This window comes from Lissotriton helveticus, chromosome 4_2, assembly GCF_964261635.1.
Source record: "Lissotriton helveticus chromosome 4_2, aLisHel1.1, whole genome shotgun sequence".
In the NCBI taxonomy this organism is placed as follows: domain Eukaryota; kingdom Metazoa; phylum Chordata; class Amphibia; order Caudata; family Salamandridae; genus Lissotriton; species Lissotriton helveticus.
In genome coordinates, this window is record NC_136064.1 from 63,576,876 (window position 1) to 63,589,121 (window position 12,246).

General features: G+C 49.8%; 1 protein-coding gene across 3 annotated transcripts in view; it reads right to left on the reverse strand.

Annotated features, from left to right (window-relative positions):
• Positions 1-12,246, reverse strand: part of OPHN1 (oligophrenin 1) — a 683,898-nt gene that overhangs the window by 1,435 nt on the left and 670,217 nt on the right. The gene's annotated exons all lie outside the window — the stretch shown is intronic.

Genomic DNA, 12,246 nt, shown 5'->3' on the forward strand with positions numbered 1-12,246 from the left:
AAGGAGGAGAGCGGGAGGGAAGCCTTTTATATTAAGAGGCAGGAGGGCTCTCGTGAGCAAGCTTTCAGCGGCTTGCTTGGAGGGGGTGCTCGGGTGATGCACATCGGTTTACGGAAGACCTCTCTCTTTCTCATACTCCATCCTGAAATGACTGTAGGACCCTGCACCTCTCTATCCCTCTAGGACAGGCATGCATGGGGTCTTAGGTTTCACACTAGGGCTAAGAGCACTTGAAGGAGGGGGGTTAACCCACCATCCTCCCACTCCCATTTTATTTCAAGATCTCCAAATAAAATACATTGCAGAGCACAATATTCAGAATATAATGGATTCAAATATACAGATGTTATAGTTAAAATCATGCATTTTTTAAATTATTCACAGGAGCGCCTTTGCGGTGCTGCAGCAAAACATGTATGTGGTAATAAGAAATGTGTGTGCTGCTCTCTCAGATCTAAGCATTTCTAACTCCATCCAGCCACAAAATAGCTGTTGTCCATCAGCCATCCACGGTTTTCCTTGTGTACCAGGAACTGTGAGCCAGGATCAGATGAACTCGTCACTCTATTGCCGACTCATGCTAGTGATTCCTCAGTAAAGCACACACTTCTACCACAGGACACAGCTGGCAATGGTGTCCACTTGCAGGTCAAGCACCCTCTTCGGGCTGTGAGGTATCCTTTGCCTAGATACAAGACTAATAGGAAATCCAGTAATGCAAACAGAATTTTTGTCATCCAGAGCTACTGCACTAAAACGCAATCAGCAGAATTCCATTTGCTCCCTTTAGGGCTTACTAAAACATGCTCTGAGACAGCAAAATGGGATTGCAGACAGGAAGGCGGTATTGGGAAAAAATAGTTGGAAGTGTAAACAGACCTAACTACTGGTAGTGACAACACCTTTAGCCCATTACTGCGTAAACTGTGGGCCTGGGCATCGCTCAGAGAAAGTATTGTTAACTGGCACTTGTATACCATAGGAGCAGAGGTCCACTGGCCTCACTCAGAAAGAGCACTTGTAAGTGTCACTTGTACAGCTTAGGAGTTTCTAAGCAAGGGTATTGTTAACTGCACTTGTATACCATAGGAGCTCAGGCCCACTAGCCTCGCTGAGAAAGGGTATTGTTAACTGCACTTGTATACCATAGGAGCTCAGGCCCACTAGCCTCGCTGAGAAAGGGTATTGTTAACTGCACTTGTATACCATAGGAGCCCAGGTCCACTGGCCTCGCTGAGAAAGGGTATTGTTAACTGGCACTTGTATACCATAGGAGACCAGGTCAGCTGGCCTCGCTGAGAAAGGGTATTGTTAACTGCACTTGTATACCATAGGAGCTCAGGCCCACTGGCCTCGCTGAGAAAGGGTATTGTTAACTGCACTTGTATACCATAGGAGCTCAGGCCCACTGGCCTCGCTGAGAAAGGGTATTGTTAACTGCACTTGTATACCATAGGAGCCCAGGTCCACTGGCATTGCTGAGAAAGGGTATTGTTAACTTGCACTTGTATACCATAGGAGCCCAGGTCCACTGGCATTGCTGAGAAAGGGTATTGTTAACTTGCACTTGTATACCATAGGAGCCCAGGTCCACTGGCCTCGCTGAGAAAGGGTATTGTTAACTGCACTTGTATACCATAGGAGCTCAGGCCCACTAGCCTCGCTGAGAAAGGGTATTGTTAACTGCACTTGTATACCATAGGAGCTCAGGCCCACTGGCCTCGCTGAGAAAGGGTATTGTTAACTGCACTTGTATACCATAGGAGCCCAGGTCCACTGGCCTCGCTGAAAAGGGGTATTGTTAACTGGCACTTGTATACCATAGGAGACCAGGTCAGCTGGCCTCGCTGAGAAAGGGTATTGTTAACTGCACTTGTATACAATAGGAGCTTAGGCCCACTGGCCTCGCTGAGAAAGGGTATTGTTAACTGCACTTGTATACCATAGGAGCCAAGGTCCACTGGCATTGCTGAGAAAGGGTATTGTTAACTTGCACTTGTATACCATAGGAGCCCAGGTCCACTGGCATTGCTGACAAAGGGTATTGTTAACTTGCACTTGTATACCATAGGAGCCCAGGTCCACTGGCCTCGCTGAGAAAGGGTATTGTTAACTGCACTTGTATACCATAGGAGCTCAGGCCCACTGGCCTCGGTGAGAAAGGGTATTGTTAACTGGCACTTGTATACCATAGCGATCAGGCCCACTGGCCTCGCTGAGAAAGGGTATTGTTAACTGCACTTGTATACCATAGGAGCCCAGGTCCACTGGCATGGCTGAGAAAGGGTATTGTTAACTGCACTTGTATACCATAGGAGCTCAGGCCCACTGGCCTCGCTGAGAAAGGGTATTGTTAACTTGCACTTGTATACCATAGGATCCCAGGTCCACTGGCCTCGCTGAGAAAGGGTATTGTTAACTTGCACTTGTATACCATAGGAGCCCAGGTCCACTGGCCTTGCTGAGAAAGGGTATTGTTAACTTGCACTTGTATACCATAGGAGGCCAGGTCCACTGGCCTCGCTGAGAAAGGGTATTGTTAACTTGCACTTGTATACCATAGGAGCCCAGGTCCACTGGCCTCGCTGAGAAAGGGTATTGTTAACTTGCACTTGTATACCATAGGAGCTCAGGCCCACTGGCCTCGCTGAGAAAGGATATTGTTAACTGCACTTGTATACCATAGGAGCTCAGGCCCACTGGCCTCGCTCAGAAAGGGTATTGTTAACTGCACTTGTATACCATAGGAGTCCAGGTCCACTGGCATTGCTGAGAAAGGGTATTGTTAACTTGCACTTGTATACCATAGGAGCCCAGGTCCACTGGCATTGCTGAGAAAGGGTATTGTTAACTTGCACTTGTATACCATAGGAGCCCAGGTCCACTGGCCTCGCTGAGAAAGGGTATTGTTAACTGCACTTGTATACAATAGGAGCTCAGGCCCACTGGCCTCGCTGAGAAAGGGTATTGTTAACTGGCACTTGTATACCATAGCGCTCAGGCCCACTGGCCTCGCTGAGAAAGGGTATTGTTAACTTGCACTTGTATACCATAGGAGCCCAGGTCCACTGGCCTCGCTGAGAAAGGGTATTGTTAACTTGCACTTGTATACCATAGGAGCCCAGGTCCACTGGCCTCGCTGAAAAAGGGTATTGTTAACTGCACTTGTATACCATAGGAGACCAGGTCAGCTAGCCTCTCTGAGAAAGGGTATTGGTTACTGCACTTGTATACCATAGGAGCCCAGGTCCACTGGCCTCGCTGAAAAAGGGTATTGTTAAATGCACTTGTATGCCATAGGAGCCCAGGTCCACCGGCCTCGCTGAGAAAGGGTATTGTTAACTGCACTTGTATACCATAGGAGGCCAGGTCCACTGGCCTCGCTGAGAAAGGGTATTGTTAACTTGCACTTGTATACCATAGGAGCCCAGGTCCACTGGCCTCGCTGAGAAAGGGTATTGTTAACTTGCACTTGTATACCATAGGAGCTCAGGCCCACTGGCCTCGCTGAGAAAGGATATTGTTAACTGCACTTGTATACCATAGGAGCTCAGGCCCACTGGCCTCGCTGAGAAAGGGTATTGTTAACTGCACTTGTATACCATAGGAGTCCAGGTCCACTGGCATTGCTGAGAAAGGGTATTGTTAACTTGTATACCATAGGAGCCCAGGTCCACTGGCATTGCTGAGAAAGGGTATTGTTAACTTGCACTTGTATACCATAGGAGCCCAGGTCCACTGGCCTCGCTGAGAAAGGGTATTGTTAACTGCACTTGTATACAATAGGAGCTCAGGCCCACTGGCCTCGCTGAGAAAGGGTATTGTTAACTGGCACTTGTATACCATAGCGCTCAGGCCCACTGGCCGCGCTGAGGAAGGCTATTGTTAACTTGCACTTGTATACCATAGGAGCCCAGGTCCACTGGCCTCGCTGAGAAAGGGTATTGTAAACTTGCACTTGTATACCATAGGAGCCCAGGTCCACTGGCCTCGCTGAAAAAGGGTATTGTTAACTGCACTTGTATACCATAGGAGACCAGGTCAGCTAGCCTCGCTGAGAAAGGGTATTGGTTACTGCACTTGTATACCATAGGAGCCCAGGTCCACTGGCCTCGCTGAAAAAGGGTATTGTTAAATGCACTTGTATGCCATAGGAGCCCAGGTCCACTGGCCTTGCTGAGAAAGGGTATTGTTAACTTGCACTTGTATACCATAGGAGCCCAGGTCCACTGGCCTCGCTGAGAAAGGGTATTGTTAACTTGCACTTGTATACCATAGGAGCCCAGGTCCACTGGCCTCGCTGAGAAAGGGTATTGTTAACTTGCACTTGTATACCATAGGAGCTCAGGCCCACTGGCCTAGCTGAGAAAGGATATTGTTAACTGCACTTGTATACCATAGGAGCTCAGGCCCACTGGCCTCGCTGAGAAAGGGTATTGTTAACTGCACTTGTATACCATAGGAGTCCAGGTCCACTGGCATTGCTGAGAAAGGGTATTGTTAACTTGCACTTGTATACCATAGGAGCCCAGGTCCACTGGCATTGCTGAGAAAGGGTATTGTTAACTTGCACTTGTATACCATAGGAGCCCAGGTCCACTGGCCTCGCTGAGAAAGGGTATTGTTAACTGCACTTGTATACAATAGGAGCTCAGGCCCACTGGCCTCGCTGAGAAAGGGTATTGTTAACTGGCACTTGTATACCATAGCGCTCAGGCCCACTGGCCTCGCTGAGAAAGGGTATTGTTAACTTGCACTTGTATACCATAGGAGCCCAGGTCCACTGGCCTCGCTGAGAAAGGGTATTGTTAACTTGCACTTGTATACCATAGGAGCCCAGGTCCACTGGCCTCGCTGAAAAAGGGTATTGTTAACTGCACTTGTATACCATAGGAGACCAGGTCAGCTAGCCTCGCTGAGAAAGGGTATTGGTTACTGCACTTGTATACCATAGGAGCCCAGGTCCACTGGCCTAGCTGAAAAAGGGTATTGTTAAATGCACTTGTATGCCATAGGAGCCCAGGTCCACCGGCCTCGCTGAGAAAGGGTATTGTTAACTGCACTTGTATACCATAGGAGCTCAGGCCCACTGGCCTCGCTGAGAAGAACAAGTTACTTACCTTCGGTAACGCTTTTTCTGGTAGATACAATATCTGCCTGTGGATTCCTCACCTTGTGAATATCCACTTGCGCCAGCAACATTCGGAAATTCTTTTCGTAGCTTCGCGCCGACGTGGACTTGGACGTCATAGAGGCACGGCACCGCTCGCGACTCCGCTGACGTCACCGACGCCTATAATAGGCCCACGCCGGCGTGATGACATCAATTCCGTCTTTTTTCCGTGCCTTCGAGGCACACGGACGGACCAATGACAGTAGACATATACCCAGTACAAGCAGTACAAATAACAAAGTAACACACACAGTGTGAAGCAAATGCAACAAAACATTTGAAATAAACAAATACATAATAGAAACTCTGGCATAGAAGAGTGGACAACGGGGAGGCGGGTGGGTCAGTGAGGAATCCACAGGCAGATATTGTATCTACCAGAAAAAGCGTTACCGAAGGTAAGTAACTTGTTCTTCTGATAGATACATCTGCCGTGTGGATTCCTCACCTTGTGAATAGAGTCCCACAGCAGTCCCCATTCCCGGAGGAGGGTGTCCACTCTTCTAGACCAGGAAATCCCGAAGGACAGAGCGTGCAAAGTGACCGTCCCTCCTCACTTCGGAATCCAAGCAGTAATGCTTCGCGAATGTGTGGAGGAAAGACCAAGTTGCCGCTCTACAAATATCCTCTACAGGCACACCTCTAGCCAATGCTGAGGTCGAAGACTTAGCACTAGTAGAATGAGCCCTTATACCCTCTCGAGGTTCCTTACCGGCCAAAGAGTAGCAGATCTTAATACAGAGGACGATCCACCTTGACAACGTCCTCTTATGGACCGCTGTTCCTCTCTTGCAGCCAGCAAAGCCAATGAAGAGCTGGTCATCCAACCGACAGTCTTTAGTCCTGTCCAGGTAAAAAGACACAGCCCTCTTGGGGTCCAGAAGGTGTAATCTCTCCTCCTCCTTGGAAGGGTGTGGGGGAGGATAAAAGGTAGGAAGGGTAATGGATTGACCAAGGTGGAAAAGAGTAACCACCTTTGGCAGAAAAGCAGCCCTGGTCCTAAGAACCTAAGAGCTTGAAGCTCACTTACCCTCCTTGCCGAGGTTATCGCAACGAGGAAAACCGTCTTTAAAGTCAAAAGCCTCATAGGACATTTGTGAAGAGGCTCAAAAGGAGCACCCATCAGAAAGGTCAAGACAAGATTTAAGTCCCACTGAGGCACAATAAAAGGAGTAGGAGGGAACTTATTTATAAGGCCCTTCAAAAACCTTAAGACTACAGGAGATTTAAAAAGAGAAGGCTGGTCAGGCAAACAGATAAAAGCCGACAGCGCTGAAAGATAGCCCTTCACCGTGGCAACAGCAAGCCCCTGCTGCGCCAGAGAGAGAGCAAACTGGAGAACATCAGATAAATGGGCCCTCAAAGGGTCAATAGACTTCTCCCTGCACCAAGTAGCAAATTTTGATCACCTATAAGAATAGATGGACTTAGTGGAGTCACGCCTGGCTGACAAGATGACATCCACCACGTCAGGCGGGAGAGAAAAAGAACTCAGGTTGCCCCGTTCAATCTCCAGGCATGAAGGTGTAAGGTCTGGAGGTGGGGGTGTAGAACCTGCCCCTCCATCTGGGAGAGGAGATCTGCCCTGTGAGGGAGACGGAGCGGAGGGTGAGAGGAGAGGTGGAGAAGGTCTGAGTACCACACCCTTCTTGGCCAATCTGGAGCGACCAATATAACTTGGGCCCGGTCTTGGCGAATCTTCCTCAGAACCCGAGGAATCAACGGTATGGGAGGAAACGCGTAAAGGAGTTGCGAGTTCCAACTCAACTGAAACGCGTCCCCCAAGGCCCCTTGCATCGGATACTGGAGACTGCAGAATGACAGGCAGTGAGCATTCTCGTGAGTGGCGAACAGGTCCACCCGAGTAGTCCCCCCACGTCCGAAAGATGTCGTGAACAACCTCCGGGTGAAGCCTCCACTCGTGATCGGCAGAGAACTGCCGACTGAGACTGTCTGCACGAACGTTCTGAACTCCGGCCAGATGATTTTCCATCAGACAAATCTGATGGTCCTGAACCCAGGACCAGAGGCGTAGAGCCTCTCTGCAGAGACACTGGGACTCCACTCCTCCCTGCTTGTTGACATACCACATCGCGGTGGTGTTGTCCGTCAGGACCTGCACTGATACACCGGGAAGGGAGGAAGGCCTTGAGCGCCAGACGTATCGCCCGCAACTCTAGAAGGTTGATGTGAAGCAACCTTTCCTCTGGAGACCAAAGACCCTTGACCACCAGGTCTCCCAGATGAGCACCCCACCCGAGAGTGGATGCATCCGTTATCATTGTGGCCACAGATGGAGAAAGTTGAAAAGACTTTCCTTGTGACAGATTGTCTTCCATGCTCCACCAAGACAGATCCACTGCAGCTTCTCTGGAGATCTTCACTGACTCCCTGAGATCTCCATTGTGCTGATACCACTGCCTGCGGAGGCACCACTGGAGTGCCCTCATGTGCCAGCGTGCATGATTGACCAACAGAATGCAAGAAGCCATCAGACCGAGCAGGCGAAGAACCTTCAGGACTGGAACGACCGCTCCATTGTAGAACAAAGGAATCATTTCCTGTATGTCGCAAATCCTTTGAGGAGGAGGGAATGCACGACACACAGTAGTGTCCAGTACCGCACCTATGAACAGGTTGCGCTGTGAGGGCACCAGGTGAGACTTGGGTACATTTATCGAAAAACCCAACATGTGCAACAACTGAGTTGTCTCCTGCAGATGATGGAGCACCTTTTCCGGCGACTCCGCTTTGATCAGCCAGTCGTCCAGATACGGGAATACAGGTATCCCCGACCTCCTGAGATGAGCTGCCATCACCTTGGTGAAGACTCGAGGCGCAGTAGTAAGGCCAAACGGAAGGACTACAAACTGGTAGTGTTGTGATCCAACCGTAAAACGGAGATACTTCCTGTGTGACTTCAAGATGGGAATATGAAAATACGCATCCTGCAAGTCGATTGACACCATCCAGTCCTCTTCCAGCAGCGCTTGAAGAACCTGTGCAAGAGTGAGCATCTTGAACTTTTCCTGTTTCAGGTCAAGGTTCAAGATCCTGAGATCCAGAATTGGCCGAAGTCTGCCATCCTTTTTGGGGATCAGGAAATACCGGGAGTAGCATCCCCGACCCCTTTCCTGCTCTGGAACCACCTCTATCGCACCTTTTCGAAAAAGTGCCAGGACTTCTTCCTGTAAGAGAAGCAGGTGGTCCTCCGAACAATAACCCTGGCAAGGAGGATAATTTGGGGGAAACTCCCGAAAAGGAAGAGCATACCCATTCTCTACAAGATTGAGAACCCAAAGATCTGATGTTATCAATTCCCAATCTTGTAGAAAATGGGTAAGCCGGCCCCCCACAGGGACCACATGATCCGGAATGGCGGATCTAGGGCTGCTTTGCTGCGTTGGCAGGGGGTTGGGAAGGGGAAGAAGAGGAGGAGGAGGAAGCCTGACGGCCTCTAGGACGGGCTCTTTGCCTGCCCCTGTATGATTTATACAGCGTATTTTGCTGTTGCTGTGGCTGTTGTTGAGATGGTCTGTAGGAACGAAAGGAAGATCTGCCAAATCCTCTGAAGCGTCTTCCAGTAGTACCCCTGGACTGAAGGCCCAAAGATTTCGCAGTGGCCCTACTGTCTTTAAAACGTTCCAAGGCAGCATATGCCAAACAATCCTGAGCCATCAAAAGGCAAGTCCATCAAAACAGACTGAACATCTGTAGAGAACTCCGATGTTTTAAGCCACGGGGCTCTCCTTGTGGCCACGGAAGAGCCCATGACCCTCGCCACCGAACCAGCAGTGTCCAGCCCACTCTGAATCACCTGTCTCGCAGCAGCCTGAGTGTCCGATATCACCTCCTAAAAATCCTTTCTATCCTCCTCAGGGATTTTCGGAACCAACTGTTTGACAGAATCCATCAAGGCATGGACATACCGCCCCATCAGACAAGTTGCGTTGGTTGACTTTAACGCCATACTGGCTGAGGAGAAGACCTTCTTGGCAGCTTGGTCCTGCTTTCTGGACTCTTTATCCCCAGGAACCTGCGGAGTAGCACCAGCAGACCTCTTCGAGCAGGCAGCCTGCACAACTAAACTCTCAGGCAATGGGTGTGTTGACAAAAATTCTGGGTCACCAGGTGCAACCCTGTACCTTCTCGCCACTGTCCTAGAAACTGCAGGAGTAGACAAAGGCTTCTTCCAAACCTCACAGATGGGTTCAGCTAACGCATCATTAAAGGGCAGCATTGGCTCAATAATAGAGGAGGGTGAATGAAGAACTTCAGTCAGAAGATTTGGCTTATAATCAGCAGTGGGCAATGTTCAACAAATTTGCCGCCTTTTTGATAACAGTGTGATAAGGTACCACATCCTTTGAAGGTACATTCGACACTGAAGCTAAATCCCACTCAGGAGACAGTTCAAGCCCACTGGCTTCACCCAGGTCCTCAAAAGGATCTTCAGAATCTTGTAACTCTCCTTCCTCCATATCTGCATAACGATATTGTTCTTCCTCCAGAAGTCTCTGGGCTTCTCTCCGTGACCTTTCCTTAACGATAGAAGTCGAAGGATTCGGAATCGACTCCGACAGGGCCGGGGCCGGCGTCGAACCCGAAGTCGGATGAGGTCGTTTTACACGAGGTCGAACAGAATCCTGCTTCGGAGTCGTAGGTACCGGCGTCGATGGAACCGGCGTCGACGGAGTCGGCGTCGTACGCTTCGGCGTCGACGACACAGGCGGTGTCGGAAAAGGCCAATGCGGTGGTAGAGCCGGCATAAAAGGCATGAAGGGCGCAGGAGCATAAGCTTGGGGATCACCCAAGTTAAAAGACATAGGACCCGTGGGACCAACAGGTGCACCAGACGGGTACATCGCCCTAGAATAAACATCAAACATGGCGTTCAGGAAATGGGATGGATCCTGACCTGGAGCCGGAAAATCTGGATACGGTCCTCCGGGCTGTTCCCGAGGAGGCGGAGTCGATACGACGTCGACCTCTTCCTCGAGTCCCGGAACCGGGGTCGACGAACCGGCAGGCACCGGAACCTCGGCCTCACCAGCCCCCTGCACCTCACCTAGACATTGTCTTGCCAAATTCTCCGCAAGCTTTAAAGTCAGTCTTCTTCGACGACATCTCGAAGAAATAGAAACAGTAATAATAGAACAAGAGTAACTAAGTTACTAGTAAGCTACAGTACGATCCCAGAAAACCGTTAGCGTCGATGACGCGGAAAAAAGGGAACTAATGTCATCACGCCGGCGTGGGCCTATTATAGGCGTCGGTGACGTCAGCGGAGTCGCGAGCGGTGCCGTGCCTCTATGACGTCCAAGTCCACGTCGGCGCGAAGCTACGAAAAGAATTTCCGAATGTTGCTGGCGCAAGGGGATATTCACAAGGTGAGGAATCCACACGGCAGATGTATCTATCAGAAAGGGTATTGTTAACTGCACTTGTATACCATAGGAGCCCAGGTCCACCGGCCTCGCTGAGAAAGGGTATTGTTAACTGCACTTGTATACCATAGGAGCTCAGGCCCACTGGCCTCGCTCAGAAAGGGTATTGTTAACTTGCACTTGTATACCATAGGAGCCCAGGTCCACTGGCCTCGCTGAAAAAGGGTATTGTTAACTGCACTTGTATACCATAGGAGACCAGGTCAGCTGGCCTCGCTGAGAAAGGGTATTGGTTACTGCACTTGTATACCATATGAGCTCAGGTGCACTGGCCTCGTTGAGAAAGGGTACTGTTAACTGCACTTGTATACCAGAGGAGCTCATGTCCACTGGCCTTGCTAAGAAAGGGTATTGTTAAGTGGCACTTGTATACCATAGGAGCCCAGGTCCACTGGCCTCGCTAAGAAAGGGTATTGTTAACTGGCACTTGTATACCATAGGAGCTCATGTCCACTGGCCTTGCTAAGAAAGGGTATTGTTAACTGCACTTTTATACCATAGGAGCTCAGGGCCACTGGCCCTGCTGAGAAAGGGTATTAACTGGCATTTGTATACCAGAGGAGCTCAGGCCCACTAGCCTCGCTAAGAAAGGGTGTTGTTTACTGACACTTGTATACCATAGGAGCTCAGGCCCAGTGGCCTCTCTGAGAAAGGGAATTATTAACTGGCACTTGTATACCATAGTAGCTCAGGTCCACTGACCTTGCTAAGAAAGGGTATTGTTAACTGCACTTGTTTACCAGAGGAGCTCATGTCCACTGGCCTAGCTGAGAAAGGGTATTGATAACTGCACTTGTTTACCAGAGGAGCTCCTGTCCACTGGCCTCGCTGAGAAAGGGTATTGTTAACTGGCACTTGTATACCATAGGAGCTCATGTCCACTGGCCTTGCTAAGAAAGGGTATTGACAACTGCACTTGTTTACCAGAGGAGCTCATGTCCACTGGCCTCGCTGAGAAATGGTATTGTTAACTGGCACTTGTATACCATAGGAGCTCAGGCCCACTGGCCCTGCTATGGAAGGGTATTGATAACTGCACTTGTATACCATAGGAGCTCAGATCCACTGGCCCCGCTAAGAAACGGTATTGTTAACTGCACTTGTATACCAGAGGAGCCCAGGTCCACCGGCCTCGCTGAGAAAGGGTATTGTTAACTGCACTTCTATACCAGAGGAGCTCATGTCCACTGGCCTTGCTAAGAAAGTGTATTGTTAAGTGGCACTTGTATACCATAGGAGCCCAGGTCCACTGGCCTTGCTAAGAAAGGGTATTGTTAACTGGCACTTGTATACCATAGGAGCTCATGTCCACTGGCCTTGCTAAGAAAGGGTATTGTTAACTGCACTTTTATACCATAGGAGCTCAGGGCCACTGGCCCTGCTGAGAAAGGGTATTAACTGGCACGTGTATACCAGAGGAGCTCAGGCCCACTAGCCTCGCTAAGAAAGGGTGTTGTTTACTGACACTTGTATACCATAGGAGCTCAGGCCCAGTGGCCTCTCTGAGAAAGGGAATTAATAACTGGCACTTGTATACCATAGTAGCTCAGGTCCACTGACCTTGCTAAGAAAGGGTATTGTTAACTGCACTTGTTTACCAGAGGAGCTCTTGTCCACTGGCCTAGC